This window comes from Lagenorhynchus albirostris, chromosome 13 (assembly GCF_949774975.1).
Source record: "Lagenorhynchus albirostris chromosome 13, mLagAlb1.1, whole genome shotgun sequence".
Taxonomy (NCBI): Eukaryota; Metazoa; Chordata; class Mammalia; order Artiodactyla; family Delphinidae; genus Lagenorhynchus; species Lagenorhynchus albirostris.
Genome location: NC_083107.1, coordinates 65487401 through 65500781, shown reverse-complemented (window position 1 = coordinate 65500781; position 13381 = coordinate 65487401). Strand labels below are relative to the sequence as shown.

Genomic DNA, 13381 nt, shown 5'->3' with positions numbered 1-13381 from the left:
TAAATAGAGAAGACCACAAGTGCTCTTCAGCGTGAGGTGAGAGTAATGAAAATGTTCTAAAATCAGTTGTGGTGCTTGTCACACTACTCTGTGAATATACTAAAAACCACTGAAAAGTACACTTTAAATGCGTGAATTTTATGGTATGTGAATTATATCTCAGTAAAGCTGTTGAAAACCATCAAGCTTTAGAGATTTTCAGCTTCACCCCAGGGAAATCCCTTTTTTCCCCTTACTTCTCTCTTTAGAAATGTTCAGGTTTGTAGTAGTTGTCATTGCCGTGAATCACGTGAATTATGTTCCAGTTAGACCAGATACTGGGAACACAGTAATCATTACGAATATTAGTGAATTCATATCAGGTTACTTTGGCCGTAAATTTAAAAAAATTCCAACACTAAAATCCTGTCATGTGTATACAGTCTTCTCAGCTTGCTGCTAAAGTAACAGTAGATTATTATGCATTTATAACTTGGGAGAGAAAAGGTGATGCTGGCTTCATGCTCAGTAATGACTGATTTGGGATGGAGACTGCGCTGGCTTTGCAGCCACATCCCTCACCAACATGGCGGTTGCCTGAGAGCGTTGCCCTTAGATCATGCTTGCTTCTTGTTTCCTTTTAATGTTGATATTCAAAACATCTTGGCTGTCTTAGGCTGCCTCCCTGGATCTTGCTTTTTCAGAATACTACCTTCCATATTTTTCTCTGGAAGTAATTTTTAGCACTCAATAAGTGTTTCCTTTGTACCACAAGTCCACCTAGATCCCACCTACCTAGGCAGCATGGATTTAGATCTGTCTTCTTAGATACTTAAAATTTTAGAACTAGGTAGAATCTAGAGTTCAGAGTTATGTAAGTAATCTCTGCAAAGCTTGTGTTAGACTCTCAATAATCCTGAATTCCATCATGTGTCTTTTTGCAGTACCATTACTATATTTCCGTAAGGAATAAATAATGCTCCTACAGGCAGCTTCCCATTGACTCTAAGGAGATTCTTTAGACTCTGTTACAGTGTTTAAAGGTATTGACTCTAAATTTGTATTTTATTAAATAAAGCATCAAATCATTTTGTCTCAATATGTAGTTACTGTTTGTCACAGGACCCGTTTTCTCTTGTACTGGAAGTTATCAAATGACTTCATTGTAGTTTGGAGTTGAACAGTTTACTTCCACTGTGATTCTAGGCCTGGCTCTGCCACTGACTCACTCTGTGACTTTGGCAAGTAGCTTAATCTGATTAAAGACAGATTTTGTATTTCAGAGGTAGATTTTATAAGCAGGATTTCCCCCCTCCAAGAGAATGGATTTTATGCAGAGATTACAACTCAAAAGGTGTGAGTAAAAGAAAAGCCAATGAATGTAATGTTACCTTTTTTACTTTCCTAGACCTCGTGGGAAGGAAAGGAAGGGGTTTCCACTCCACGAAGAAGTGGAGCTTCACAGCTTCTTACCACACAGGCAAGATGCAGTGGGGAAGGAACCCAGTTCTGTGTCACGTGGTCAAGGAAGAAAGGGTGATTGTGCCTGCCGGTCTTTTGTAAGACGGGTCAGGGAGTGCACTGTGGCCTCGGCCTGGCCTGAAGAGAGCCAGTCAGGGCTCTGAGGGCTGCTTGTGTGCAAGAAACCCGCCGTTACTCTAGAACGAAAAAGTTGGTCACGCTCTTACCTTTCAGATGAAGCATTTGTATCTTAATTTAAACAGGTGCATCTTAATCTAGCTACATCAGCCTGCTTAGTAAATAATAAATATTTACTAAGTATGTACTATGCACCAATTGCTGCTCCAACCACTTTCCATGTATTAACTCATCAAATTTTCACAACAGCTCCTTTACCTGCTATTGACCTGACTTGGTACTGCTATTACCCCTGTTTTTAAAATCGAGGAAGTTACAGGTTGGAAGTTCACAATTATTAAGTGGCAGAGCTGGGATTCAAGCCCATAGCCTGTCTGAGCACAGGCTTCGGTTTAATTAGGGACAAGCCTGATGTTAAAAGGAGTAAGTTTCATTGTAGAGGTCTAGGACTCAAAAAGGAGGAGCCCCTACAGATACCAGTGAATTACTTCTCTGAGTTTCTTTATCTGTAAAATAAAGTTTTAAGAAATTAGGCCTTTGAAGTGCTTCCTGTTGGAGAAGTCTTAAGATTTTGAACACAAATTATAATACCTAAATTCTTCTTTTCAGTAAATTTAGTACAGCATGAAGATTTTATTATAGATTTAATCTTACCTTGTAGTCATCAATATGTAGTATATACTAAACGCATGGATGGCATTGGGCAATTGCCATGTGTCTAGTGTGAATTGAGATGTGCTGTAGTGTTAAAATACACAGCAGATATCACAAATTTATTATGAAAAAATTCATGTAAAGTATCTTATTAGTAATCTGTTTAAATTTGATTACATATTGAAATAGTATTTTATATAAGGTTAAATCTATTAAAATTAATTTTATTTATTTTTCTTTATTTTTTAATGTGGCTACTAGAAGATTTCAAATTACATGTGTGGCTCATATTATATTTCTATTGGACAGTACTGTTGTAGAGAGTCCTAAGTGAGAAAAAGATGGTATTTTTCCTATGGGTAGGAAACTAATTTCGTGAAGTAGGCAGGAAAACTATATGTATCTGGTAAATCTAAGTGCATCAATGTTGTCCCCTACTTGGCCTTGGATGAATAATATGTATTTGTTATAATAACTTGAATATGTTTGATAAATTAATTGAAAGAATAGATATATTTGCACCATGTATAAGTCAGTAGTATATTTATAGAGCACTTATCATATACCAGGCACTCATCTAAGCACTTTACATATATTGTTAACTCTCTTAATACTGATAGTAACACTATTAGGCAGGTACTGAAGGGGGTGCAGTAAGGTTAAGCTAAGGCCACATAGTATAGTGAATAATAGAGTTCAAGTGTATACCAATTTGGTTACAGAGCCTACACTCTTAACTATTCTTTTGTATTGTCTCTTAAAACTACATGGCCTGGGCTTCCGTGGTGGCGCAGTGGTTGAGAGTCTGCCTGCCGATGCAGGGGACACGGGTTCGTGCCCTGGTCTGGGAAGATCCCACATGCCGCGGAGCGGCTAGGCCTGTGAGCCATGGCCACTGAGCCTGCGCGTCCGGAGCCTGTGCTCCGCAACAGGAGAGGCCACAACAGTGAGAGACCCGCGTACCGCACATGGCCTTACGATTTGTTATATTTTTGAATCTTATGATTTAGTATGGTAGTATGTGCATGGATATAACCCATGGGATTGTTTTTTTTTTAAAGCTTGCCAGGTGTCCTTAGTGTTGGCTTGTATTTATATTTTATTTGTAGATTTATTTTTAAATTCCTAAGAGTGAATAATTTTTGTTTAGCTTCCACTTGAAAGGCTGGTTGTTAATGCCTTAATTTTAGCCTGTTAACTGCATTTGTAGTATTAGTCCATAAATTTTGTATATTATAAAAGTTCTGCCTGGACTTTCAGCGAGAAATGTATATGACCAAATGATAACCAATAAACTTTATAATTTAAATGAGTGGTATCAAGAGGAAATATAGGAATTTGCCATTGGGTTTTCTCTGCTTAGAAGCTATCATTTAGGCATTTAGCCTTAGGAAAGATAACACGTTTTAAATGTTTTTATTCTCAATGGGGAACTAATACTGTGTCTAGGTTGAGCATACATTAGATATTTATATCACATGTATCACATAAATATATTTAAGTACAATTCTGAAATTAAAATTTTTTTTTCTGGCTACCAAATAGGTGTGAGATGCTGTAGATCAGTGGTCCCCAACCTTTTTGGCATCAGGGACCATTTTCTTGGAAGACCGTCTTTCCATGGATGGGGGTGGGGTGGGGGAGGATGGTTTTGGGTTGATTCAAGCGCGTTACATTTATCGTGCACTTTATTTCTATTATTATTACATTGTAATATATAAATTATACAACTCACCATAATGCAGAATCAGTGGGAGCCCTGAGCTTGTTTTCACTTGCCACTCACTGATAGGGTTTTTTTTTGTTGTTGTTGTTATTTATCTATTTATTTATTTATTTTTGGCTGCATGTGGGCTTTCTTTAGTTGCGGTGAGCAGGGGCTACTCTTCGTTGCGGTGTGCAGGCTTCTCATTGTTTTTGTTTTTTGGTTTTTTTTTTTAATGTCTTTCTTTCTTTCTTTATTGGCTGCCTTGGGTCTTCATTGCAGTGTGCAGGCCTCTCATTGCGGTGGCTTCTCTTGTTGCAGAGCATGGGCTCTAGGCACGCGGGCTTCAGTAGTTGTGGCACGTGGGCTCAGTAGTTGTGGCTCATGGGCTCTAGAGTGCAGGCTCAGTAGTTGTGGTGCATGGGCTCAGTTGCTCTGCGGCACGTGGGATCTTCCCAGACCAGGGCTCGAACCTGTGTCCCCTGCATTGGCAGGCAGATTCTTAACCACTGCGCCACCAGGGAAGTCCCGCTGATAGGGTTTTGATATGAGTCTGCAAGCAATTGATTTATTATGGTCTCTGTGCAGTCAAACTCTCTGCTAATGATACTCTGTATTTGCAGCCGCTGCCCAGTGCTAGCATTACTGCCTCAGCTCCACCTCAGATCATCAGGCATAGATTCGCATAAGAAGTGCACAGCCTAGATCCCTTGCATGTACACTTCACAGCAGGGTTCGCGCTTCTATGAGAATCTAATGCTGCTGCTGATCTGACAGGAGGTGGAGCTCAGGTGGTAATGCGAGCGATGGGGAGCAGCTGTAAACACAGATGAAGCTTCACTTGCTTGCCCACTGCTCACCTCCTGCTGTGCGGCCTGGTTTCTAACAGGCCACGGTACTGGTCCGAGGCCTGGGGGTTGGGGACCCCTGCTGTAGATGATACAAGAATAGATGTCACAGATCTCTGTCCTATAGAAATAAGACACACATGAAAAAATGAGATAAATACCAGTTCAGTACAATAACACTGTGTACATCATGAATGGACAAATAAATCTTATAGGAATTCTGAGAAAAGGAGGAAACTTTTCAACTAGTAGTTTGGGAAGGGTTGTTGGGAGAGGAGAGAACTGAGCTGGTCTTATAGGATAGGTTGAATTTCCTTAAGTGGAGTGAAGAGGGTATGTGAACAAAAGCTTAGATATGAGGAGGGACACATTGAGCTTAGGGAACAGGAAGAATTCAGCCATGGCTAGAGTAGAGTGTTAGGAAGATGAAGATTTAGAGAAATTTTCAAAAATTAGTTTGGGCCAGACTGTAGAAGACCTTGAATTCCAGGAGTAGGAATTTGGATTTCTTAAGAAGTTTGGAGTTGAGGGGAGAAAAAATGCTTTGGGTATATGATACTTAATTCTTGAGTTACTGCTTATGTGATGGACATCACTTAATAAGTTATATTCTTGACTTAAAATGCTAGATATTTTTAGTTGTTGGGAACAAGAAATACCGAAGAGCTTGCTTTCTTGGTTGTTAGTCAAATCCAGTGCTTAAAATTAGCTTGTTAGCATCATCTCAGACTTCCTGGTTGGAAGAATTTTGTATCACATAGCAAATACTTGACAGTTGTCTGTTTTTAGAGATGGCAAATCAGGATTTTGCACTGATGGTTAATTTTGTTTATAAATTTCCACCTACTGTAAATTTATGCCCTTATTTACAGGCACACTAAAACTCGGTCTTGTTTTAAAGCTCTGGCTTATCTTGGCCCCACTATCGCATTAGCCCAGCAGCTGTGGGCTGCTGCATTGTTTAACCTGCTGAACTCCATGCTCTTTCTTTATAAAATTGGAAAACTGTCTCTCTCCCAGGGGTGGGGAGGTTGTTCAGTGAGATAAGACAGTTTAAAGAGAATGCTGTAATGTTTGGCACACTATGGAACTATATATTGAGTAAATTTTCTCTCCCTCCTTTCTGACTTTGGAATGGTAGTGAATAGAGGCTTATTGTTTCTTAATTTAAATATAGACTCATGTAACAAAACTTATAAAGAAGTTTGGAAGGCAGTTACTTTAGTAAAGTCTGACTTCGTTGTATAATAACTTGAATTTTTAAAAATGTTGATATGCCAAGAGAACTTACTGACAATTTAAAAAAGATAAATTTGCAGTTGTTTAATTAGAATCTCCATAAAAAGTCAGAACTATTAAAGGACTAAAGTGTTTCTCCCAGGTTATTTCATGAGCTGAAAGCATACTCAGACTGTGGCATTGAAAGGAAATGAAGTCCAGGAGAAATATTCTGAATCAACTGTTTTCTGCATCATGTTGTTAAGGAAATGCAGTTAAACTTTTTTCTAACTTGACATTTTTTTTTCTTTCATTGTTAATCTATGAGTGTTAATGTATGTATAGATTTGTGTAACTCCCACCACAATCAGGAAGCAGAATAGTTCCATCACCCCTCAAAACTCCCTTGTGCTATCTGTTTCTTTAGGGTCACATTCTCTCCCTAACCCCTGGTAACCACTGGTTTGTTTTCCATTTCTTCCCTTACGGACGTATTAGTGAACACTGTCAAATGATAAATATCTTATCAAATATGACAAAATATGAGAAATATCATGTAAGAATGTATACGAAAGTGCTTGGCATATAGAGGCACCAGGACTTAATAAAAATCAGTGTCATATGTAATATTAGGTCAGTAGGTAAAGCTTAACTGGACTCTTCTTTTGAGTTAACTTTGCATACTATTTGATAGCTTTTTTCTCCTTACTCAGAGGCTTTTAGGCTTCTTTTTGAAAGACTTTTTGTTCCACATGGTCTTGATTGCTGGAAGTCTCTGTGTTATCTTTTAACCTCATGTTCCTCATAAGAAACAGTGGGAAATGGTATCGACCTTGAAGGGTTGTTACAGTGATCAAATGTGATGACATATATAAACATACATCTATAAATATAAATACAGTTTTACACCACATGCACACGTGTGTGTGTGTGTATGTACATATCTATGTATGTGACCTGACCCACAGTAGGCGTTCTACCAATTAAAAATATATTTTATAAATAATATAGTTTACAGAACTTTGGAATAGCTTGGCAAAGGAATATCATGTCCTCTTGTTATCAGGATTCTCACCCACCCCTCGATCCTCCCAAAAGCTTCTGGAATGGGAAGGTTGATCCTCAAAATATCACCTTTTTGTCTTAATAATTTTTTATAAGTTTTTTTCAGAAATTTATCACCAATTTCTCTGTTTTGCATTGGAGGGGAGAATACTAAGTCTGTTTAACTTTATCTTAATATTTCAGGGTTCATATCACATTATAGCCATTTCATAAAATGTGAGTTTAGAAATTGATGATTGGGGCATATGGGCTGAATCTTTGCTAACCCCAGGGCTTCCTTTTGAACATGTATTCCTAAGCTTCCACTATAGTAGTGTTTTTTTCTGGCCACTTTAATCTTTTACTTAAAAGTAAAGTACACAGTATTCGATATATATAACATCCTAGGCAGCGGGATATAATTGCTTTCCTGCAAATTTAATTATTTAATCAAATACAGAAGCAGGTTTAGAATTTTTTGTTCTTGTCCACAAATCATCACCTACACGCTATCAGTGTGTTTTGTCTCATTATTAGTGTTCAACATATTAATAGAATCAGTAAATTACAAGATTAGAAAGAACCTTTAAAATCTTCTAGTCAGTTCTTAATTCTGTCTAACCCAAGGCCCCTTTTCATAATAAATATTTTGCAACGCTCTCTTTAGCATCCAGAAGTGAAATTCATAGTTAATGAACATTTTTACCTACTTAATTAAAATAAACCATTTTAATTACCTAACTGTAATATGAAGGAAAAATAAAAGGAAAATCATTGAAAATATGAGATATGATTATGCTAGAAGACAAAACCGCCCAAAACAAAGAACAACCCAACAGATTTCTAAAATGCTCCTAGGGGGTGGGCTGCCCCATGGAGAGCCATGAGTTTTCTCATTTCATAAGTAAAGAAAGTAAGGGGTGGGTGTAAAAGGGCAGAAGAGGGTGTGTTGGGTGAGACTTGGTATTACTTTCTCAGAATTACACAAGTGTTGTTAGTAGTAGAGCTCGGACAGGAATTCCAGGTTTTGTGATCTGCCCTGCTGCTCTTGTTATTTAGTGCTTCTGAAGCTACCCTGGATTCTGAAGGAATCCAACTGGCAATGAGTCCAGGGATGCTACTTTAAGTAATCAGTAGGTACAAAATCTTGCTTTTTCTGAACACCTACCTGTGCGATGTCACACATTGTCCCCAGCTACTGTCTCCACCTGCCCAGTCCCCATCTCCTCCTCTTCTATCCCTCAGTAAGCACACAAACGAAAAATCAAAACAAAACTTTCCTAGTTTAGCCCCACTACTATTACTAATCAAGGAAGTCTTCTAGGAGAGCATAGCGCCCTCATTAGATGCTTCCAAAGCTTTTATTACAGTATCACTCTTATTTGAATTTTTGATTTCCTTGCTTGATTGTAGGTTCCATGAGAATTTTGTAGTCTACCCTATGCGCTTGTGTTGAAGGTGAAAGCATTATTAACAAAATATAGTAATACTGACACTCAGTGAAGATATGCTGTGTTTATCTTCCAGTCTCAACCCTCTCTGATATTCTGGTGTTTCCAGAGGTGCTTGGAATAGAACCCAATATGAAGCGCCCCCAGCAGTAGTCCAACTTCCTTTTTACTTTCATCCCATTAACTCCCTTAATTTCTTGGAGGAAACATTGTCCCCTGTAACTTTTAGACTGTTGCTTCTGAATTTTACCAGTTATGAAGAATTCTGTCTTAGCTTAACTTTTGATAGTTTTGACTTTAGCCTTATACACTGAATTCTTTTCTTAATAAAGATTCCAGGTAATCAAGATCAAAGATCAATTAATGAAGAACTAATACTTCTGTGGTGTTTTGTTAAACATGTGAAAGACATTTTACTCTTTTGTAAATAGTTTTGTTTTAGGTAGAGTGTAATTTACTCTCTTGTGTAGCTGTCTGACTTTGTACTTTTTTCCTCTTGTATTTTTGGACTTCGTGTTTTTGCTTAAGTACAACAATTCCATTTCTCATTGTTGACTTCCTGAATATGTGTGGTGAAACTTTCTTTACATTCAGCAGCCATGCCTCATTAATTTAAACCTGGCTTTGCTTTGTTGGTCTCATGGTCACTTTGTTTCTTCTTTATCTTAATGTGTTGTCAACCATACTTCTCACAACCCCATTTCAGTGCTGCTAACTTAGGGTGCTCATGTTAGTAAATACCTATCACTTTGATACTATTTTGGAGACTCTGGGTGTTTTTCTCCGACCCATCCATGGATTCCTCTTTCTTTTGTAGTCTGGCATTCGTGCTATACAAATATAACATGGTTTAATTGGAAAGAGCACAGGCTTAGGAGTTAAATGGATGCAAGTTTAAATCCTAGCTCTGTGACCTGTCAGCTGTATAGTCTGGGAATATTTGAATGCTTCTGAGGTCACTTTCTTCAACTGTAAGATGGGTGTACTTTTACCCATTTTTCAGAGTTGTGAGATTAGGAATATTGTATGTAAAGTACTTTATACAGTCTTTCTTTCTCTCCCATGTCTCTTAACAGTCTCTGAAAAGAGAGGCAGAGTAAACTAGAGGGAGACAGACTGAGAATGAGAAGTCCTGGCCAGCTCTGCCCTTCTATCTCAAAAATTATGTGTTTGTGATGGACTTTATGTGGAGATCACCCGAGGAGTAAGCAAACCACCAGGCAGTCTCACTGAATCTGGGTCTTTATTGCCTCATCTGGAATATGAAGGGTTTGCCTGGGCCACTGGTTTCAAATGATGTCTTTAACATCCCTTAGGACAGAGAGGTCTAGGCAAAGGAGGAGCTGGGGCTGGGGCTGGGGCCAGTCCTTAAGTAGAGCTCTTCTCTGGTTCTGTTTTACATATGAGACTTCTTGGTGAGATTTTTGAATGAAGGATTCAAAAAGTTTGCAAACTGGTGGACTAAATTATCTCTAAAGCCCCTTTCAATTGTGACTTTCCATGATAGGTGATTTTATAGACAGTGTGGTTTTTAAATTGAACTTTCAGATATGTCTTTCATAATATTTTATGCATTATACTGTAACTGTGCCCTCAGTGTAGAAAGCCAAACTCTTGATAGCGGTTGTTTGCAGCAAAGTAAGTGTTTATTGCAGGGTACCAAGCAAAGGGAATGGGAGACAAGTCTCAGATCCACTCCCTTGTGGTCTTTGAGTTAGGGATGTTTTAACGGGGATGAACAAAGAAACTGGGATTAATCATCATCTTGTGACATTTCTTAAGTGTGGTTTTGGGGGTCAGGATGTCTCTGATGTACGATTCTCTGGCCAGGTGTTCTCATCTGTAGAAACAACCTGAGTGTACGTTAATGATGATACCTACAACAGCCATTTTAGTACATTAATGGTGTTATCGACGACAGCAGTCTTAGTCATCTAACTCTGGGTGATTAGTGTTCAGTTAGCACAGGATTGAGGTCAGGGGGAACAAGAAAGGGATTGAGGTCAGGGGAGACAAGCAAGTGAATACAATTTTGGATAGAGAGATTAATCATAAACTTGTTAGGGAAACTTAGTTTTAGGGGGGCTTGGTTTCAATACTATTCTGAAAACTACCTCCTCTTGTCTATCAAATAGAGTAGTTACATTTGTAACCCGTGTCCCCTGCATCGGCAGGCGGACTCTCAACCACTGCGCCACCAGGGAAGCCCTGTAAATAACTTTTAAAGTCCTATAAATATCAGTTGCCATTCTTAAGTCTTCATGAGCTTTTGTGACCAAATGAAATCTTTTTATTGGCATTCTTACTAATTTCTCCACCTATGTTTTTATTTACTAATGGTAAGAAAATGCTACATGAATCACTTTAAAATACATGGAAAGGATTCTAGGATTATTTTCCATCCGTTATTTATTTTGATTTTTGCAAGTTTAGGAGGAATAAAGGTCACAAAAGTAAAGTTTTAATAGCAAAGCAGATATTAACGCTGTTATTATTTGCATAAAATACACTTTTACACATGAACCAAAACTCAGTCATTGTCTTTCAGAATAAGTCAGAAAAAAACATTTTGTACGTTTGTAGCATTCACCCAGAAATCCATGATGTTTATGAATAAAAGCAGTTAATGGATTTCAGTCTGAAATACTTTGAATCAAAAATTATTTGATTTCATTCATATTGTGAGGTATTAAATAAAAATGACATTTCAGATAATTTTAAGACAAGGCCTACTACAAATAAATACAAATAAAATAATTATGGTCTGTAATATTTCTGCCTTTGCCTACAACACTTGGTTGGTTTTTCTGACTTCTTGAAGTTTTTTTCTAGAATAGTGGCTGTATATGATTTATCCTTGGTTCTGCCTCCTTGTCTAGATACTTGTGTTTCATGAAAGAAAATTACGTAGTGTAGTTTCTTAAGAGTTAACGTCTCTAGGATTCCTTTTAACCAAAGACCATTTTAGGCTGTGGTTCAACTATTTCTCTACATCAGTAGTGTCTAACTTTCTTTGAGTTACAAACCCCTCTGATAAAAGTTAGGGATTCTCTCCACAGGGGAAAATATGTATATATATTATATGTATATTATATATATACATATATTTATAAATAACTTAGCCTGCAATTTTAGGGGGTTTATGAACCCTTGAATACATTCTGTGAACCTTCTATGGGTAAACTACCCTTTGCTGTGTGAAGAATAGATGGTAAATATTTTCATTTGCTTTTATCTATTATAAGAAAAAATACTATGAATGATAGTTGACTTTATTTTATTTGACAAAATGGTGGCATTTTCACTCAGTTTATATTAATCTGTAGCTTAGAAGTCTTTTATTAAAGGTAATGACATGACTATAGATTTTAGAAATAATGTGATCAAGTTGTTTTGTTTTGTGGTATGAAACAGGGAGAAAAACATTGTATTCCTTGTCCAGTCAAATCACTTGATAGATGTTGCCCTGTAACAGTGGTATTTTATGGCTTCCAGTGAATACCAGTAACTTATATTAGAAAAAAACCCCAAAACGATTGATTCAGAATATCAGCTTTTTCATATATGGAAAACATGGGGCCAGTATCTTTAATATTGTATAATTCACATTTTATACTTCTCATTAGTGGTTAACTCTACCTTCAGTGTTTTGTTTGTGAGGCACCCTATCCAGTCCCTTAATATAAGAAATTCTGGCTCTTGATTTTTCCCTTTGAAATAAATGTTGTTGAGATTTTAAAAAAATTATGTAGAAGTAATACTCTTTGTCCACAATTTGGAAAAAAATCAACCATAGTCTCACTATGCAGGGACAGTCATTGGTAACATTTTGATGTATTTCTGTCTGGTCTTTTTTCTGTTCTGTGATTTCATTCTGTCTGCATTTTGGTCCCCTTTGTTCTCTGGCTTCACTTGTATATACTCTTGTTTCTAATTTTTGAGGTGGCAGTTAGCCTCACAATTTCTCTTTTCCTTCAGCATTCATGAGCTCCAGGGTAGAGTTGGTTAGAGTTATTCATGTCTTGGTAATGTCCCAGCTAATTAACTGTTTTATTTTGAGATATAATTCACATACCATACAATTCAGCTATTTAAAGTGTACAAGGCACAGTGGCTTTTAGACTGTTCAGAGTTGTGTAGCCATCACCACTGTCCAATTTTAGAACCTTTTTTTTAACCCCCAAACGCACTTCATACTCATTAGCAGTCACCCCGTCCACCTGCCTTGAGCCCCAAAGAACCACTAATCTACTTTCTGTCTCTATAGATTTGCCTATTCTGGACACATAAATGAAATCACAGACTGTGTGGACTTTTGTGACTGGCTTCTTTCACCTGGCATGAGTTTTCAAAGTCCATCTGTGTTGCAGCATGTATCAAGTACTTCATTCCTTTGTTTGTTGAATGACATCCACTGATGTTTATACCACTTTTGTTTACCCACTTATCAGATGAAGGAGATTTGGGTTGTTTCCACTTTTTGACTTATGAATTGTGCTTCTGTGAACATTCCTGTATGTTTCTGTGTGGACATATATTTTTATTTCACTTAGGTATATATATCTAGGAGTGGAATTGCTGGGTTATATGGTACCCTATAGTTAACATTTTGAAGACTATAATAAGTAATTTGAACAGGGAGGGTAGTCTCTTGAATAACAGGTAAGAGGTATAATAGAGTTATACTAACCCGTCTTTCTGAAATGATTTCATATAGTTGTGTTCCACTCAGTGTGGGTGTGTGTGGTTTTAACTTCTACATCTTACAAGGAAGCCTTGTGTAATAACAGGAAATAGTTGAAATATAGTGAGTGTGCTTGCCATTTATGCAGAAAAATATTGGTGACGTTTTCATTTTTAAAAATATGCTTGCTGTTAATAAT

The 13381-nt window shown here is 37.3% G+C and overlaps 1 protein-coding gene across 6 annotated transcripts in view; it reads left to right on the top strand.

The window, feature by feature from the left end:
- The window catches only part of LCLAT1 (lysocardiolipin acyltransferase 1), a 192104-nt gene that overhangs the window by 31591 nt on the left and 147132 nt on the right, over positions 1-13381 (top strand). For 2 of the 6 annotated variants that reach the window (XM_060169063.1, XM_060169062.1), the window contains one exon: positions 12766-12878. The exons of the other annotated variants lie outside the window; for them this stretch is intronic. The gene's annotated coding sequence lies outside the window, so the exon portion shown is untranslated. The remainder of the gene's footprint in view (positions 1-12765; positions 12879-13381) is intronic. 6 annotated transcript variants of the gene reach the window in all.